At 58.2% G+C, this 19,088-nt stretch overlaps 1 protein-coding gene across 1 annotated transcript in view; it reads left to right on the top strand.

The window, feature by feature from the left end:
• Nucleotides 1-3,504: 3,504 nt before the first annotated feature.
• Bcl9l (BCL9 like) overlaps nt 3,505-19,088 on the top strand; it is a 28,996-nt gene continuing 13,412 nt past the window's right edge. The window contains 2 exon segments of the mRNA XM_042682765.1: nt 3,505-3,766; nt 9,808-9,883. The gene's annotated coding sequence lies outside the window, so the exon portion shown is untranslated.

Below are 19,088 nucleotides of genomic sequence, written 5' to 3'. Positions count from 1 at the left end.
CAACTCCAGCCTGGCTTTGTTTTTTTGTTGGTTATTTTGGCAACGTAGTCTCAAGGAGTCTTTTCTGTTTTGGCCCATGTTATACTGTAGGAACATGGGGAGAAGACATTGGACTCGTGTGTGTGTGTGTGTGTGTGTGTGTGTGTGCGCGCGCGCGCGCACCTGCACGCCCACGTGCATGTCTTGGAACTTAAACTAAGGGCCTAGGCACTGTCCCTGAATCGTTCAAGCCAGAAGCGCTGGTGGCTCATACCTGTAATCCTACCTACTCAAGAGGTTAAAATCTGAGGATCATGGTTTGAAACTAGCCTATTCAGGAAAGCCTGTGAGACTATCTCTAGTCAACCACCAGAAAAATCAGAAGTGGAGCTGTGGCTCAAAGTGGTAGAACACTAGCCTTGAGCAAAAGAGCTCAGGGACAGCATCCAGGCCCAGAGTTCAAACAAGCAAACAAAAAAAGAGTCTCAAGAACTCCCCTGTCTGGGCTGGCTTTGAATTGTGATTCTCAGATCTTAGCCTCCTGAGTAGCTAGGATTACAGGCATGAGCCACCAGCCCCTTGCTTGATATTGATCTGTTCTATCTGTGGTTCAAGTAGCATCCTAGGGCTAGAATCTTTCTAGTAGACTGAACTCAGCTTGTTTGGCCTTTACTTTCTTTTCCTTTAATGAGGATAAAGGCAGTGGAGGTGTGACTCAAGTGGTAGAGCACTTGCCTAACAAGCACAAGGTCCTGAGTTCAAGCCCAGTACCAGCACCAAAAACAACTAAACAACAACCAAAACCTAATACTGCCAGGCATTACTCAGGAGGCTGAGACCTGATGATTGAGGCTCAAAGCCAGCCTGGGCAGGAAAGCCCATGAGACTTTTTGTTGTTGTTGTTGTGTTGGTTGTGGGGCTTGAACTTTGGGCTTGGGCACTGTCTCTCAGCTCTTCAGCTCAAGGCTTGTACTCTACACTCTACCACTTGAGCCACAGCGCCACTCCTGGTATTCTAGAGGTTTATTGGAGATAAGAGTCTCATGGACTTTCCTGCCCAGGCTGGCTTTGAACCATGATCCTCAGATCTCAGCCTCCTGAGTAGCTAGGATTACAGGCATGAGCCACCAGCGCCTAGCTACATGAGATTCTTATCTCTAATTAACCACCAGAAAATTAGAAGTGGAGCTGTGGGTCAAAGTGGTATAGTGCTAGCCTTGAGCAAAAAAGCTCAGAGACAGTGCCCAAGCTGAGTTCAAGCCCCACAATGGACAAAAACAAACAAACAAACAACCTAGCACTGCAGATAAATAAATTAAATAGGATAAGACCTAATTAATCTGTGATGATTCCTTTCCCAACCTAGCACAATTTTTACTCCAGAAGCTGGTAGGCACAACTGGTAATTGGAGTCAAGCATGGTCTAAGATAATATGCATGCAAGTGTTTTGTGACCTGTGAAGTAGCAGGCGTTATGCTGGCATTTTCTGTCAGGATCTATTCCCCGCCCCCCCCCCCATCTCTACCTCCATCAACCCATCAAGTCAATAGTCATTGAAGTCATATGATGAACCCAGCCAGCATTTGAGTCAACCTTAGGAATCTTTCAGGACCAGCCAGACATACATGCAGGAGAAATAAGATGAAATACCTAAGTAAGCACTCAGGTAGGTGGCACAAATGTGACATATGTTCAGAAGAGAGAGAGAGAAAGGTCGCTGAGGCCAGAGCTATCTGGAGACCATCTGTGAGCAGAGGACAGAGAAGACCAAAGAACAACTAGGCATGCTAGTGTCCAGCACATGGGTGTCATCTGGTATTAACTCTGGACAGGTGGGACAATAGAGAAATAAGTAGATCCGACTTCTTCTCCCAGGCTCGCCACTTTCTTTCTTTTTTTTTTTTTTTTGGCTGTGGGGCCTGAACTCTGGGCCTGGGCGCTGTCCCTCAGCTCTTCAGCTCAAGGCTAGCGCTCTAACACTTGAGCCACAGCGCCACTTCCAGCTTTTTCTGCTTATGTGGTGCTGATGATTCCAACCCAGGGCCTCATGCATGTAAGGCAAGCGCTCTACCACTGAGCCACCTTCCCAGCCCAGGCTCGCCACTTTCTGACTGTGTCTCCCTGAGTAAACCCTTAGGTCATGCAATGCTCAGTTTTCTGCTCTGTGCAGTGGGGCTGTGACATCTTTCTTGCAGGTTTGTGGTAAACATGGAAATAACGTGAAATACTATTTATTTATGCCAGTCCTGGGGCTTGCACTCAGGGCCTGGGCACACTGTCCCTCAGAGCTTCTTTTTGCTCAAGGCTAGCACTCTACCATTGGAGCCACACTGCTTTTTCTGAGTAGTTACTTGGAAAAGAGAGTCTCAAGGATTTTTCTGCCTGGGCTGGCTTTGAACTGTGATCCTCAGAGCCACCAGCACCTGGCATGAAATGCTTTTTAAAAGTCTCCTTTACAATCTTTTCAATGCAGCTACCGGTCCACAGATGGGGTATATTTATGTTGGGTGTGTTATGTATATGTGTGAAGCTTTTTCTTTTTTTATTTTAAATGAAGAAAGTATTTGTTTTTTAAGACAAAGGTTTCACTTCCACAAACATTTTCTTAGCATCCACTTTCCACCACTGAAGACTGAGATGAAAAAATTCAGTGCATGTCTTCAAGGATCTCATGGTCTGCTAGAAGAGAGAGGTGAATAAAGAAATGCACAGTGCATAATGGATATGGGTGGATACAACGAAGGGGGACCCAGTGTGTGTGTGTGTGTGTGTGTGTGTGTGTGTGTGTGTGTAGGCATCTCCCACTCTTTCCAACCCGTGCAGATAGGAAGGTAGGTTTGTCAGACGACACCCTAGCCCGGGATGCTGGTGGCGCGCGTCCTCCCCCCGTCCTCAGGAAAGGGGAGGAGAGAGAGACCGAAGCCCCCCCTTCCCTGCCTGCCTGCGGGCCGACCGGCCTCCCGCTAGCCGGCCGGGCGCCTTACCGAGTCAGGCCACTGGGAGGCTGGGGGAGCCGGGTTGGGCGAGGAGTCGAGCGAGATGGGGGAGCTCTTATTTTGACAGGGGCCTCTCCGGGCTCTGGTATGAAGGCAGAAGGAGGCAGCCAGCGAGCCCCGATGCTTATTCAGGCTGGGGAGCGGAGCCGAGTGGAGGGGCGAGCGGGGCTCCGGCAGCGCGGGGGAGCCCGGGGAGGCGGCGGCGCGCGGCGGAGCCAGTGGCCGGACATGCCCCGGACCCGGGGCCGCTGCACCACCGCCGCCGCCCGGAGCCAGCCGGCCGGACGCCCGCACGCCTGGGTCTCCCGGCGCCGCGCAGCCCGGGGCTCGCGACCCGGACCCTCGGCGGCGTCCGATCGACAATAAGCGTCCAGACAGCCCCCTCCCCGCCCGGGCCCGGCGTCCCCGCGGGCCTGGGGGAAAGTGAAAGGCGGAGGCGAAGGAAGGAAGGAAGGAAGGGAGGAGGAGCAGGACCCGAGCCCCCAGCCCCGCGCCCGGCCCGGCCCCGCGCCCGGCGGGTGCGCCGGCTCCCCCGCCGCTGCCCGGCGCCCACGACCATGCTCGGCGGTGGCGAGGCGGCACCGCCGGCGCCCGCCGACCCCCGGATCCCCTCTCCCGGGCCGGGCAGGTTTTGAGCTCAAGGCGCCCAGGATCAAAAGATCGCCGCCCGCCCGCCCTCGGCTTCGCACCTCCGGCCGTCCAGCAGGAGGGGGACCCCCTCCACCCGCCGACCTGACCTGGTCATGGCGTCCAGCTCCGGCCTGGCGTGAGGACCCCCGGCCCGCGCGAGGTGAGGGGAGGGCTGGGGAGAGGGCGAAAGTCACGCCAGGCCGGCCGGACGGGGGGGCGGCGTGCCGGGGAGGGGACGCGGCCGGATTGTCTCCTGCCCTGCGCACGCGGCCCGGGCTGTCGGAGGGGCGGGGGGCGCCCCCCCAGGGCCGGGGGAGGCTCCTCGCAGGCCCCCAGACAGGTTGGCAGTTCCAGAGCCCCGGAAGGAGGGCTCGGGGGCGGCGGGGGGACCCTGCCACCCCGGCGCAGAGAACAAGGCCGGCCTCGGGCCAGCTGGAGCAGCGAACCCTGCCCTGGGGGCTTCTGGGAGATGTAGTCCCCTTCCCGGGCTCCCCAACCCGGTGGGGGCTGGCACCCCAGCCCCCCCTCCCCTGTCTGACGGGAGCCTCCAAAAGGAGGTGAATCGGTACTGGGGAGATCTGGGGGTCACCCTCTGCCCCCAGGCCTTGCCTCTGAGCTGCCAGAGCCTGGAGGAGCCTCCCCCGTCCAGGCTTCTGAGGTGGCGGGGGCTGGACCAGGGGTGGGACAGTCACACAGTTCATTGGAGGTGGCCCTGCTCCCTCGGCAGGAGGTGGCTGCTGTCTTGGTCCAAAGGAGGCCTTGGGGGAAGAAGGTGAGAGGAGGAGGGAGGTTTAGGCCTCTTGCCTGGCTGGAGTAGGTCCCAGGCTTCTGGGAATTTGGTTTCTGGAGGGACCGAGGTCCAATTTCCACTTCCCCCTCTTGGGGGGCTGAGGAGGAGGGGCTCCCCTCAAAGTCTGGGAATTTGGAGGGTGTCTCCCTGGAGCAATGAGGCCAGGGTCAGCTTCTGTCTGTCTGTCCAGCTTCCTTCCTTCCGGGTTTTTCTAATACCCCCTCTCTCCCTCCTCCCACTGTCTGCTACTTGGGGTGTGTGTCTATGCAGGTCTAGGGGGCCTCTGCTGCGGGAGGAAAAGTATTCTGAGAGAGGGGGAGCTGGGCTGTGAGCCCTGGGAAAGGGACTCTGCTGCCCCCTTGATCTTTGCCCTCTCTTCCTCCTTTCCCTCCCCCCACTCTAGTTTACTCCCTTGCTGCACTGTTTACCTGGGAAGTCTGTCTGCCTTGTATCTGCTCCAACTAGCTCTCCAATGGGTGTGTGTGTGGGGGGGAGGTGGGTTCCATTCCTCTTCTCCCCCCTTCCTCCGTCTTTTTAGGGAGCAGCCACTTCCGGGGGGGCAGGGGTTCCTTTGCTGGCCCCCAGCATGGGCTTGGCTGCCTTCTCTGGGTCAAGACCATGATTTCATGCCCTCAGGGGAAGAGCGTGCTCAGGCCGTGTCCTCCCAGTGTGTGCTCTGAGGCCCTGCTGCTGTTGGAAGCCTTGGGACAGGGAATGGAGGAGGAAGGCAGGGAGTGGGGAGGGAAGCAGAGATCTGGTACCGGAAAGAAGGTGGGAGGCACTGCTGTTCCTCAGGTGATCTACCTCCGTGGAGGACTGGGCCAGCACTGGCCATCTCCCTCTGCTGACTTCCCAGCTAACTTGCTGCTACTCTTGCTTAGGATGGGGTGGGGTTGATTCTGGGAGGCCGGCTGTTGAGAGAGAGGACACTTAGAAGCTTCGATCTAGGATGACTCTTGTGCTCGTGGGTCACAGGGGCTAGTCAGTGCTAAGTTGAGCCCGAGTGATCTTGCTTGGTGAAGGTACATTGGACACCCATGGCTTCATTTAGCTAATTTCTGCCTCTGGGCTCCTGGTACCCTAGGCTGGGGGCTCACCTACAACTAGACAGGGCAGTAGCCTGCCTCCTGGGCAGAGGCCTAGCTGGTGGCAATGTGGACTCAGCACTCAGCAAAGGCTGGAATGCCTGGCACCTGCTTTAGATTAAAGGCTGCTGTATAAAAGGCAGCGTGTGTGTGTGTGTGTGTGTGTGTGTGTGTGTGTGTATGGTGTGTGTGTGTGTGTGTGTGTGTGTGTGTGTGTGTGTGTGTGTGTGTGTGGTGGGGGGGTGCCTGCCTTTGGAGAGTGGCTGAGATAGAGCCTGGGGAGTCCAGGGGTTGGGAGGAAAGCACCAAGGTTGCAGGTGGCAACAACTTTGGCACAAATGGAAGCAGCTCTGTAACGGCTCCTCCAGGGAGAGGAGGCCCTGCCTCTGGGGCCACTGCAGGCTGAGGTTGGGTCCCAGCACCCTCAGCAGCTCCTGGAGCCAAGGTGTCTGTGTGCCCCGTCTTCCTCTTTCAAAGAGGCCTGCAAGGATGTGGGGAGGCACTTTGGGGTTCCTGTTGCCTCTGTGCCACGTTTACCTCTCCCTGGGCTTCCTGGCTGCCGGCAGGGAGGGACCTCAAGAGCCAGGGCACTCGAGGATGATGGGAAAATGGCATCCCTTGCTTCCTTGTACTAGAGCCCTGGGCACTGCCCCGGTGCTGACCTGAGAGAAGGGACGGAAGGGGTATGGCACCGTGGGAAAGTGGGCAGCCGTGGGAGCCAAGCGGTACAGGCTGGGTGCCGCGGGCAGGCAGCCGCTGCCAGGCCCGCTCTCCCTGGGGTGGGGCCGCTTGCTCCAGGGACTGGCTCAACCTGTTGAGCGCCTGGCTGCTCTAACCTGGCATCTGTGCCTCTGCCTGCCAGCCCCAACAGCTGCCCACCTGTAGCTGCACTTTGGGGACAGCTCCCAGGACCTGGGGATAAAGAGGTTCAGATTGGCTCCAGGGACCACCCGGTGGGGGGCTCCTAGCAGGCCTGAGTATCTTCCCCAGGAATTGCTGAGCTGCTCCTGTCTGGGCCTCCCAGTCTCAGAGCCAGGGTTCGAGAGCCAGGTGGCCGGGGCTGGGAGCAGAGGGATGAGGTGAAGAGGGCCGCTGCTCGATGCTGCTTGTCATTTGGATGGGCGGCCCTGAAGGCAGCCTGGAATTTCCTCTGCCGAGTGCCAGGGCCAGGCCTCCAGAGCCCCACCCCCAGCCTGGCCTGACCTCCCTCCCTCCCTCCCTCTCTCCCTGGTGAGCCTGGCCGACTTTCCCTAGAGGTTGGAGGAGGGGCAGCAAGGGCCCTCTGGCTGCCCTGGGAGGGGTGACTTCCTGGGTGTGTGTGGGGGGGTGTTGCAATGCCTCAGTCTCCCCTACGATCCTCATCTCTGTGAAGGGGAGAGAAGACTTGAATTCCCAGGGGGTTGCTGCCTCAGCCGGCCCTGAGTGTGGGCAGTCCTGACCGCCCCCTACCCCAAATGTTACAGGCCTTTGGCTGTCCCCCATCCTCTCTGACCTCTTTACTCTTGGCCCACCTTCAGACTCCGAATGCTGCTGGGGAAGCAGAGGCAGAAGGCTGTCACCACAGCTCACAAGTGGGTAGGGGAGCAGGTTCCCCCTTACCCTCAGTTCTTAGGGGTGTAGAGGCCTCTCCCTGTCTCCTTTCTATTCCTGGTAGTGGCACAAGGCAGCCAGGAACACTCCTTTGCCTTCTGTCCAGCAGCCTGGGCCTTCCCTGCTTGGCCCTGGGCCGGCTACACCTCCTGCCTTGGTGTCTCTTTTGGGGCCCCTTTCCCCTTGGGCTGGGGCTTCCTCTGTCCAACCTCTCTCCTTGGTCTTGAGCTAGCAGCTCGGAGTTAGCCTGTGTACCCCTCCCCCCCTTCTCAACTGGGAATGGCCCTGAATCCAGCATTTCCAGCATTTCGAAACCAGGATTGTTTTGAAATCCCAGAGTGCTTCTCCACCCCTCACTCCCCTCTCCACTAGGAAGGAGGGACCTTGTCCTCTAATCTGACTTCATGCTGTGCACAGAGGTGGAGTGTTTGAGTTTGTGTGCTAGCACATGGCCACATGCTACTACTCTGTGTGTGTGTGTGTGTGTGTGTGTGTGTGTGTGTGTGTGTGTGTGTGTGTGTGTGTCCCAGAGCTGGTGTAGCTCTGGGCAATTCTGTGTGGTTGGTCAGTGTCTGGTTGTTTCCTGAGCTCTCTTGGGCTGTCTTGGAGTATATGCAAATCTCTCTGGGTCTTAAGGAGAGTTTGGGCTTCTTTTTAGGAGGTACTTTGAATATGTATATGTCTGTGGGTTGCACATATCTGGGGATATCTCAGGAGTGTGCTCTGGAGGCATGTGCATCTTTGATGCGTGTGTGTGTGTGTGTGTGTGTGTGCGCGTGTGCGTGCGCGCGTACTTGGGCGCACGTGTGGTGCTTTACATCTCTCTCACCTCCTCCTCCTTCCTGGGAACATGTCTGGGTGTGTAGTCACAGGTTTCCCGCAGCTCCTAGGCTCCCTGGGACGTGGAGTCCTCTGCCCTTTGATAGGGAGGTTTCCTGGCATAAGGCCAAGGCTTCTGGCAGCCCTAGCCCTTGGAGAGAGAGTGTGGCGGACTGGAGACACATTGGGATAAACTGCCGCCCAGGGTCGGGCTTTCCCCCTCTGCTCCTCATGGGTCCCCAGCACGGTGAGGGGTCCCCCATGGCCAGATCACTTTCTGAGAGACAGTGCTGGCTGTTAAGGAAGATCTAGAGCTCTAAAGGAAAGTGATCCCTTCCCCCATTGTCATCTGCTTCTTTGGGGACAAGGGACAACTAGTCACATCAGACCTGGGAGCTTGGTGGCAAAGTTTAAGTTCAAAGAAGTTGAGGTCTCTGATTAGCAGCAGTGAACAAAAAATGAGCTCATTTCACTCTGAGCAGAAGATGAAGGGGCCTGGAATCCAGGCTCTTGGGGTGGGGCTGGCTGCCACTGCAGCCTCGGGTCCCAGGAAGTGGTTCTTGATGTTTAATCTCATTTTCTCCTACTACAGTTTGACAGCGTTCTCTGAGAGCGGAGTTCAGAGGATCAGGACTGGGCTGGGCTGTACAGACAGGAGACCCTGAGACACTCCCTCCCCCCCTAGAACTCAGTTTCCCTTTCTAGGATCTCACATTCCAGTTGAATGCTATCTTCTGGAAGCCATCAAGGAAGGAGTGAGTCTAGGCAGGGGCAGTTTGTGGGAGTCAAGGGCTTGGGGAGATTCGCAGAAGGTGGGCATAGGCTAGGTTGTCCCTTGACGCCCCTTCTCCCCTCCCTGGGAGGGGGGGCTGTGGTCCCCGGCCGGTGGAAGGGAAGGAGGGGGAGAGGCACAGGTTGGTACAGGGAGCGCTCAGTGACCCAGCAGGAGGAGGGGCTTGGCAAGGAATTTTCAGTTTGTGTTTCTCAATCTCTGTCTCTGAGACACGCACGCACACGTCACTGCAGACTCTCATCTACCTTCAGTAGATGAGTCCAGGAAAGTCACCCAGGTGGTGGTGGTAGGGCGGGGCCAGATGGAGCCATGTTCTGGCGGGCACTCTGTAACTGCCTCCTTCCTAGCAGTGGAAGCTACATCCAGCTCAAGCCCAATGCTGTCCTGGGCCTGAAGTAACACAGGCTGCAGAGGGTTAAGTCTGGTTGGCAGGGACCCCCCCCCAACCCCAGTGCAGTGAGAGAGAGGGAGGGGTGGTTAGCAGCTTGCTCTAGTTGGCGTCTCTCCCAGAATTCTTCGGAAAAGAACTCCCCTTTGACCCCCAGTACAAACTGAGCCCAGCCACCAGCCTCCCTCCCGCCTGCTGTGGGCGCTTCACCCAGTCCCTGCTACTGAACTGCTAAGCCTTCCTTACCCCAGGCCAAGTCCTTGGGACTTTGTGTCTTCAGGGGACCAGGGCTGCAGCCAGGGAGACCACACAGGAACCACAGCCATTCTTTTCCCTGACATAAGATAACCTCGTGGTGCCTGGTGTGGGAAGCTGGGGTCCTCAGGCCTCCCACTCCTCAGGTCCTCTGGCCAGGTTGGGGGAGGCCTGCCGTTGCCCCCCACCCCCACCTCCAGTGGGGCCAGGCAATCTGGGAACTCTGAGGTCTTCCAGTGCCTTCTCCTTTCCTGCTTCCAGGACAGGGAGGGGGAGTGGTGTGGTGGGGCAGCTGGGTCAGGCCTGGCTCCCAGCCAGTCCACAGAAGTCCTGGCGTGGGGGGGGGGGGGGCATTCTGAGCAGCTCAGAGACTTCCTGTAGCTGCAGGCTGCGTGTATGTGTGTACAAGTTTGGGTGGGTGGGGGAGGGCTGGGGTTCTGGGAGGAGCTGGGGCATAGATTGCCCACAGGGGGGCTTCTAGCTGTGACCCTCTCTCCACAGGGAGCCCCCATCCCAGACCACACCCTTGAGCCTGAGCCTGAGCACGTTCTCCGGAGGTGAGAGGGGTCCGTGTGCTTGCGTGCGTCCATCTGTCTGCAGTGGCCGCACCATCCTGGCTTAGCCTACCCCCCCCCCCGCCCCCCTGCTCGGCTTTTCTGTCTTTTGGGCACCTTCCTCCTGGCTTTCTGGCTTACTGCCCTCACTTTGCCTTGCCTTCCCTCTTCCCCCCCGCCCCCCCAGAAGAGGGGGGGCCTGCCCTGGTTCCTGGGGGGCAAACAGCCTTGCACCTAGACTGGTGGGGGGGGGCAGTAGGTGGGGGAGGGGCTGGGATGAGGAGGGTTAAAGCTGGGCTCCAGTGAAAGTTCCAGTCCTGTTCTCAGCTGCATCTTTTCCCCTGGTGGGAGGTGGGGAGACAGCTCTGTGCCCGAGGGCAAGCTACAGTTCCTGGTTATGCCAAGTACTGGCTCCCTCGCTGGCTCCAGGCTCTGTGAGGCTTTGCCACCTCAATGTGGCTCAGGAGACGTGGGTCTCATGAGGCACACTCGTGCATGTGTGTGTGTGTGCGCACGTGCGCGCGCACGGGCACACACACACACACACACACACACACACACACACAGAGGCAGCCTCCCTCCCCTCCTTCCTTACTTAGCAACAACTCCCTGAATTCACAACAAACACTCCTGTGGGCCTGGCTCCTGTCTGACTCGGGAGAGCTGGGGGAAGTCAGGGGCCAGGAGATGCTTCTCCCTGGTGTGGGGGCTTCTGGGCTCTTCATCCGCCCCTCCTCTCCCTGATACGGGCTACTACCCCTCAGAGACGGGGAGGAAGTTGCCTTGCCTCCAACTCAGTGAAAAAAATGGGGAGCAGTGGACAGGTATGGCAGAGCATGGGGGCAGAAAGCAGGGCTTGGACTCCTGGCCAGTCCCACTTGACCTTTGACCCCCACCTGGGGCAGGGGGGGGCAGCTGACTAATTCCTAGCCTAGGGCATCTCTCAGCAGGGGGCCAGAGCAGTTGTCTTGGACATTTGCCTTGTGACCTTGCTGTTAGGGACCTGGATGTCAGCAGAGGTAACCCTTGGGGGAGGGGGAGGCTGAGTAGTGGGAGGCCCGGGAACTTTGCTCTGTTGGAGCTCAGGGCCAGGCCAGGCACCTGCATGGAGGGGGTGGAGAGCAGTGTGCTCTCTTTGATCTCCTCCCCAGGCAGGAACTGTGTGTGGCCTCTAGTGTGGGACCCGGTACCCAGCAGGCATGGAGGGACGGTGTGTGGGATGAGGGTGAGGCTGGACAGGACATTCATTCTCTTGGGGTTGCAGAGCTAATTCCATGCGTGGTGCCCTGGCCAAGAACCCAATCACTGGAGTGTCTCCGGATTGTAGGCTGTGTGTCTTGGGCAAGCTACCTAACTTCCCTGTGCCTCCTCTTTCTTCTATAGTACTTTTCTAAGACTGGGTGAGGTGGTGTTCTGTAATTCCAACTACTGCAGAGGCTGAGATAGGAGGATCTCCTTTATCCCAGGGGTTCAAGTCTGGTCACATAGCCATCTCATTTATAAAAAGAACAAGAAATGAGTACTTTTTTAGTAGTGTTGTTTTGAAGATTAAACTAGATAATACCTGTGGAGGGTTTGAGCAAATGCTCAATTAGTGTTAGAGACCTCTTCCTTATTACTAGTAGGGGTTCTGCTGGAACTCTTGGCACCCCAGGGACTGGAGTGGAGGAAGGATTGATAGAGGGGAAGGGACAGCCCCCATAGTGCTATACACTTCTGGACTCTTTTTTATTTTTATTGGTCGTGGGGCTTGAACTCTGGGCCTGGGCACTGTTCCTCAGCTCTTCAGCTCAAAGCTAGCACTCTACCACTTGAGCTACAGCCCCACTTCCAGTTTTCTGGTGGTTTATTGGAGATAAGAGTCTCAGGGACTTTCCTGCCTGGGCTGGCTTTGAACCATGATCTTCAGATGTCAGCCTCCTGAGTTAGCCAGGATTACAGTTGTGAGCCACTAGGACCTGGCCTTCCTGGATTCTTTTTTTTTTTTTTTTTTTGGTTGGTCGTGAGGCCTGGGCACTGTCCCTGAGCTCTTCAGCTCAGGCTAGCACTCTACCATTGGAACCATAGTGCCACTTCCAGCCTTTTCTGTTTATGTGGTGCTGAGGAATCGAACCTAGGGCCTCATGCATGCAAGTCAAGCACTATACCACTAAGCCTCCTTCCCAGCCCCTTCCTGGATTCTTAAGACACTCCAAGACTCACCTTGTTGCTGCCTCAGTTTCCTCACAGTTGGTGCCAGCTGACACCTGGAGAAGGGCCTGGGGGAGGCTGAGCGCCTGTCCCTTCATTATTGCTCCAAACTTATACTTTTCAGGGCCAGTCCAGCCCACCTCCCTCCCTCCCTCCCTCCCTCCCTCCCTCCCTCAGGGCGGGCTGTTTGCTCAGTTGAGCTTCAGCACCCCTCCCACCATCCATCCCCTGCTGCTCTGTTCTTTCACTGGACAGAACAAGACGCTCTGTCCTTAAATGGCTCCCGTGGTCACCTCCTCTTCTTCCTGGACTAGGGGTCAGGGACCTTCCTTGGGGAGAAAAGTGGCAGCATGAAGTTGTGCCGTGGATGTCATCTGTGAGGCCTGTCTCAACACTCAGGGTCCCCTAGAGTCCCTGCCTGGGTATGTTTTTTTCTTTCTGTGAAGGGCCAGTGCCCAGGTAGAGAAGCCCAGGTGGACATACTTGGCACGTGCTGGCCACAGGTGGATGTACTTGTCATTGCTGGCTGCAGGTGGGCAGGGAGAGGGGCCGTCTCTCCAAGCCCAGAAGGAGAGCAAGCTTCTATAGGCATTCCTAGCAGCTCCAGGACATCCCAGAATCCTTCCCCTGGAGCTGCTTAGGTATTTGGTCGTGTTGGAGAGAGTCTTGCCTTGACCCTGTGTGCCCTGGGACAGAGGACTACGTTGAACGCCCGTTGGTGCCAAGGGCTCCCAAAGATCCTGGGATGGGAGTGGGTGGTAGACTGACTGACAGTGCCCCCAGGTGAGGGGGAACCATGCTGACAGGTGGTTGGCATTTTCTGGGGATTAATTTGTGGCCAAAGTGCTTGTGATGCCGGGGTTCCCGGGTCTAAGGCCGGGGCTTGGCTGGGAGGTGCTCTCTCTGGTCAGAGTTCTTGATTGTCTCCCCAGGCCCTCATAGATCTGGAGGTCAGGGCTCATGGGCCTGAGCCATGTCTCCTTGTTGAGCTGTGCCTCCTGTGCCCAGCCGCCGGGCCTGTTCCTTGGGCAGGCTGGGGCTATTTTTGGGATCAGGCTGGGGCTCTGGGGCCGGTTTCAGATGTTCCAATGTGAACAGGAGAAAATGGGAACAGATGGCTGGAGGGTTCTGATCAGCGGGTCCTGCTGGGAGCAGGTTATTTTTAGGGACTTGTTAACCCTTTGGGGGCACACGCACCCCCCCCCCAGAGGTAAAGCCCTCTCTGGTCTTCTCCCTGGGCTACTTTCTTGCCAGAAGTGCATATCGATTGCCCTTCTTTGTCTTCCAGGTCCTCTACTACACTTTAGGGTAGCTGCCAAAAGGGTCAGACAAGGAGAGGAGTGCCTGGTGGATGGGTTACAGACCTGGGAGAGGGGAATCCCTCCTCCACTTGCCTCTGGGGCTTGGAGATACACAGATGCTCTCTCCGTTCTTGCTTCTTGCTGTGGATTGGAGAGGGGTGAATCCAGGAATGCCTGGGGGCATGTTCCCGGAGGAGCCAGCCTGTTCCAGGAGAGCTGGGGACAAGCGGTAGAAACACTAATAAGATGCTCCTGGGCCCCATGTACTTAGTTACTCAAAGCACAAACATCTGGATGATCACAGCCTTCACCAAAGGTACCTTCATGACATGCCCGCATATTTGGGGACCGTGGCCAGGGATAAAGAAGAGAGCGTCAGGGCCAGACAGAGTTTGTTGCAGGATAGTAGGACTCAGGCATGCCATTCGTTAGTTCTAAAATTATCCCCGTTTCTGCAGATGAGCAAACAGGCTCAGAGGGAGAAAGGGATGGCCAAAAAGTCCCATACCCCAGAAGGGGTTGGAGGGGTCTGGTACCCTGCCTGCCTGCCTGCCTGCCTGCCTGCAGTTAGCTCTCATGCCACAGCATCCGCATGGCCACTGGGGTCTCCGCCTCAGTCTTGAGGCTGCAGTGGGCACCCGATCTCTTCTGGGATGGGTGTGTGGGAAAGGAAGCCTGGGCGCAGGGACCCTGTCCATTTCTGCCCTCCTGATCCCCTAAGCCCTTCTTGCCCAAGGGTGCCAGGACTGACACTAGAAACCCCATCTGGCCTTCCTGTCGCCCCTACTGGAGGATCACAGGCACACATCCTGTCTCAGTACCCCACCCCCACCTGGTCCTGGCCCACAGGCCCCTGCTTCCTGGAGGGTCATGGCAGTCGGCATGGCCACGTGGGCAGAGGCCGATGGCCCTCCAGGTGCTGCGGGTGCCAAGAGGCTGGGCCAGGCAGCCGGCGGTGGCGGCAGCGCCGGCGGCAGCGGTGATGGGGCAGTGATGGGGCTGGAAGGATGTGTCTGCCTCTGGCAGTACCTGGGAGAGAGCAGAGTGCGGCAGGCAGGTTTTGGGTGAGGTCCCGCCCCGTGGTGTGGTGTGCCGGCAGTGCCAGCAGCCTGCCCGCACTCCACTCCTCCCACAATGGCCCCATTGTTCCCAACAGCCAGGCAGTTTGGAGGAGGTTCCTCAGCCACCCCTACACCCCCCCTAAAGAGGGGGCCAGATTAACCCCTTGGAGGGCTGAGGCCAGGTGATGGTCCCCAGGGAGCTGCCCTGTGCTCCCCTCTCACCCGCTTCTGGAAATGGAGACTTGGGAAGTCACTACCTAACCTACATGCAGCCAGCAGCCAGCAGCCACCTCCTGAGATCAGGCGATCCCACCAGGTAGACCCTCTCCCACCCCCACGCCGGTACAGGTGCCAGGGGCCAGGAAGTGCCAGTGGACTGGCTAGAGGAGACCAGATATATTTGGGCTGGTGGGGCTAATTCCAGCCGCCACCGCCTGCCCTACTGGCTCCCCAGCTCCTTTCCTTCCTGTGAAACCAGAGCTGGGTTGGGCCTAGCTCAGGATTTCGGTGGATTTAAAGAGGCAGCACCATCGCTGCCAGCCTGGCTTCCTTTCCCCCTCCCCAGGTAGGGTCTGGGGCAGAGAGAAGGCTAGGGAGCGTCAAGCGCCTCCCTTGGCCTGGGCTAACCCCTGCCCCTGGCCTCCGTTGGGGTACCAAGCTTTTGGCACTCTTCTCTTCCAGAGCCTTGGGCGGGTGGGGTGGGCGGGGGTGGGCTGTGGTTTCCTGTGTTGGCTGTTTGTGCCTGGCCTAGAGTGCCCGCCGCCTGCCTGGGCTTCCTGCCCTGTCTTGTTTCCTTGTGCCCCCCACCCCTCTGTTCTGGGGGAGGGAGCAGCTAGGGATTGGGCAGCAGTCTTTGGGGGCACCCACTGCCAGGGCAGAGGCCACCCGGTAATGGCTTACAGGAGCCAAGAGAAGCGAGGTGCCACAGGTCTGCCTAGGCAGTGCCACTTGTCCCTTGCGGGCTCCGGGAGGGACAGTGACCCAGCATGGGCACAATGACTCTCCTCCAGGCACCCTGCTCAAGGGCCTAGGCTGGAAGGTTCTAGGGTCAGTCCCAGCAGGGTTGGGGTTGCCTGGCCTCACCCTGGGGATACAGGTGGGGTGGGGCTGGAAACTCCCAGGCAAAACCTCCCAAGCAAAACCTTGATTTGCATGGACTCCTCTCTCAGTGGGGGCGGGGGGGGGGGGGGCAGGAGGAAGTGGGGAGAGTTGCTAGGAACCAGGGCCAGGGGAAGCCCCCCCCAGCCCAAAAGTTCCCACACAGAGGGTCCCAGAGTAGCAACTTGGTCCTTGAGCAGATTTCCTGCTAGGCTGTAAATCTGTGACCTCCCCACCCAGCCACTGAGCCACCATCTCAGGAAGAGGAAGTGACCATACAGGAGACCTAAGGACCAGGGACCTGACACCCAGGGGAAAGGGGTCCTTGAGGCCTTGTTGTCTGGGGGTGGTGATGGGGTGGCGGGGTAGATCTTCTTCAGCTAGATGTCAAGGATTTTGCTCCTGGTGCCCCCAGCAGAGGTGTGTTGTCACGAATGACAGGGAGCTATTGCACATGAGGCTTTCCAAAGCCTTTCCTCACTGCCTGTGTGGGGGTTTTGTATTTATTTATTCATTTTTATCCCTGTCCCTGGGCTAGCTAGCGCTCTACCATTTGAGGCATAGCTCCACTCCCAACTTTTTTTTTTTTTTTTTTTTTGGGTCCAGTCGTGGGGCCTGAACTCTGGGCCTGGGCGCTGTCCCTCAGCTCTTCAGCTCAAGGCTAGCGCTCTACCACTTGAGCCACAGCGCCACTTCCGGTTTTTTTCTTTTGGCTTATGTGGTGCTGAGGAATTGAACCCAGGGCCTCATGCATGCAAGGCAAGCACTCTACCACTGAGCCACCTTCCCAGCCCAATTTTTTTTCTTTTTATGTTTCAATGGAGTTAAAAGTCTTATAGCCTTTCCTGTCTGGGCTGGCTTTGAACTGTGATCTTCAGACCTCAGCCCCCTGAGTAGCTAGGATTGCAGGCGTGAGCCACTGGCTCACTGGTTTTTATGTTTTGTTTGGCAGAGCTGGGATTGAACCCCGGGACTGTGCACGTGCTAGCTCTACCACTGAGAGGCACCCTCAGTCCTGAGGTAGTTTTAAGCAGAGCAGTGAGACTGGTGGGGGGCAGCTGATCACCAAGCTGAGGCTCCCAACATGGAAGTGGGCAGGGGGGAAGCAGGCGGGTGCAGCTGGAGTCTGGAAAGCCACCCTACCTGGGGCAGTTGTGTTGAGCTGAGCTGGTGCTGAACACCTGGAAGTTCTGGGCACCACGCCTCCTTGGCTGTCTCTCCTAGCTGGGGTCAGGTTTGCTTTAACCTTTCAGGCTCTGTGTGATGCCACTGCCACCCTCATATGATGGAAGGGGTGGGGGCTAATAACTCCGGCTCTTTTTAGTCTTTTGTGTGTGTGCGTGTGTGCCAGTACTAGGGCTTGAACTTGAACTGGGTGCTGTCCCTTACTTAGCTTTTCTACTCAAGGCTAGCACTCTACTGCTTGAGCCACACCTCCGTTTCCAGATTTTTTGGTTTAAGAGTTTCCAGATTTGGGCCAGGAAGTTGTAGAGCGCTTGCCTTGCATGCATGAGGCCCTGGGTTCAATTCTTCAGCACCACATAAGCAAAAAGAAAAAACCGGAAGTGGCGCTGTGGCTCAAGTGGTAGAGTGCTAGCTTTGAGCTGAAGAGCTGAGGGACAGCGCTCAGGCCCAGAGTTCAGGCCCCACGACTGGACACCCCCCCGCCAAAAAAAAAGTTTCCAGATTTTTCCTGCCTTATCTGGCTTTGAACCCTGATCCTCAGATCTTAACCTCCTGATATGACTAGGAGTAGCTGCCGCTCTTTTTTTTTTTTCATTTTTTGAGACAGTCTCACCCTAAACTCTTCAATCCTCCTGCCTCAGCCTCCCCAAAACTGGGATAGTACACTACCACCACGCCCTAGTTTCAGGTTCCTGTCTCAGCCACTTTGCCCCAGGCACATTCTCTTGGGTATGCCTGCGGCCCTTTCTGCCCTTTCCTCTGGTGACTCGCACCTGCTCGGGTTTGTGAGCCAGCACATGTCACCTCTGCCCAAACTCCCAGAGGTCCATCCATTTCCCTTCTCCAATCTTGGGGAGCTCCTGGAGTGGAAGGCTTCTTCATTCTCTACTGGAGAACGACCCTTCCAGGAACCAGCCCTTCCTGCCTCCCAAGGCCAGGCCGCCTAGTTGGTGTCTTCAGGGACTGTGTGGTGCAGGAGGAGGAGGAGGAGGTGGTGGTGGAGGAGGAGGAGGAGGAAGAGGTGGAGGGGGAGGAGGAGGAGATCTTTAGGGGCTGGGGCCTGCTCTTGAGGGGCAGTAGGGGGAAGTGTGAGATGGGAAAGTCCTGACTCATCCTTGCGTGACTCAGCTGGCCCTGCGGCTGGGTGGGAGCTAGGGGTGGGGTGGGGGGCATCTAAGATTCTGGGAAGGAGCCTTGGCCTCCCTGGGGCCACTGGAGCGGGCTGATTTCCTAATAGCCCCCCTCCAATTTTCTAGGTCCTTGGTTTTGAGGGTGTGAATCAGAGGTAGTAGGTAGCCTCTGCCCTTGCCCTGCCTCAGCCCCCAGACTAAAGGCGGCAGCTGGCATGGGGAAGCCCACCCAGCCTGCGCAAGCTCAGAGCAGAGTCCAGGCTCAGCGAGATGAGTTGGGTGCCTGGCAGGGGGGTTCTGCCATGCGCGTGCTATCACCTGGCCGGAGGGCACACTTCTTTCTTTGCCCAGGCCTCAGTTTCCTCCTTGTGAAAGGGATCCGCTGGGGATGAAGGTGAGCCCTTGGGGCCGCACGGCTGAGGCCCGCTGTGACCCCACTGGGCCCTGGACTTTGGAGCCCTCCTCCCCTCCCCCAGAGGAGGCTGGAGCGCGGAAGGTCTCTGCGCCTCGGGGTGAAGTCAGGGTTAGGCGCCCACGGGGAGGCAGGTGGGGCCCCTCCACCCCCAGCCCGGGCCGGCAGCTTCGCGGGGCGGCAGCCGCGGGAGCGTGCGCCGGTGTGTGGGGCAGGAGCTGTCCCGGGAGGAAGCTGGGCCGCGTCCCCGCCCCTCCCCGGGGACCCGCGGCGGGCCGGGTGGGGGCCGAGCGGGGCGGCTAGGAGAGGCGGCCGCGTGCGGGGCTGCGTGGCGGCCTCCGCCTGCTTCTTTGTGACTCTCCGACTCAACTTTCTCTGGCTCCCCGGTGGCCGGGCCTCAGTCTCCTCATCTGCCCGACGAGTCGGGGCAGCAGCTCTGGCTCAGCCCGTTGGCGGCCGTCTGTCTGTCTGTCCGTCCGTCCGTCGGTCCCCCGGGGCCCGCACACAGCCGAGGGCTGGCGGGCCGCGAGCGCGCTTCTAGTTTCCTGGGCCCCGTGCGTGTCTTTGTCTCCCTGTGCACGTGTGAGCCGTGTGTATGAGTCACACTTGGGGTGTCTGTGGGTCCCCATCTCCTCCCCGCCACCCCCCCCCCCGCCGCCTGGCGGGCCCCGGCCGCGATGGCCCCCGCGGGGCCGGGCGCAGCCGCCCTCGCGGGGCTCGCCCGCGTGTCTGTCCGCGCGCTGGGGCATGCGGGGCCCTCGGGCCGCCGCGAGCCGCGTCCGCCTCCCGCTCTTCGCTGCTGCCCGCCCGCTCTGCCGCCCGCTCTGCCGC

This window comes from Dipodomys spectabilis, unplaced genomic scaffold (assembly GCF_019054845.1).
Source record: "Dipodomys spectabilis isolate Male_0828 unplaced genomic scaffold, ASM1905484v1 ptg000076l, whole genome shotgun sequence".
NCBI lineage: Eukaryota > Metazoa > Chordata > Mammalia > Rodentia > Heteromyidae > Dipodomys > Dipodomys spectabilis.
This window is presented reverse-complemented; position numbering and strand designations above follow the sequence as displayed.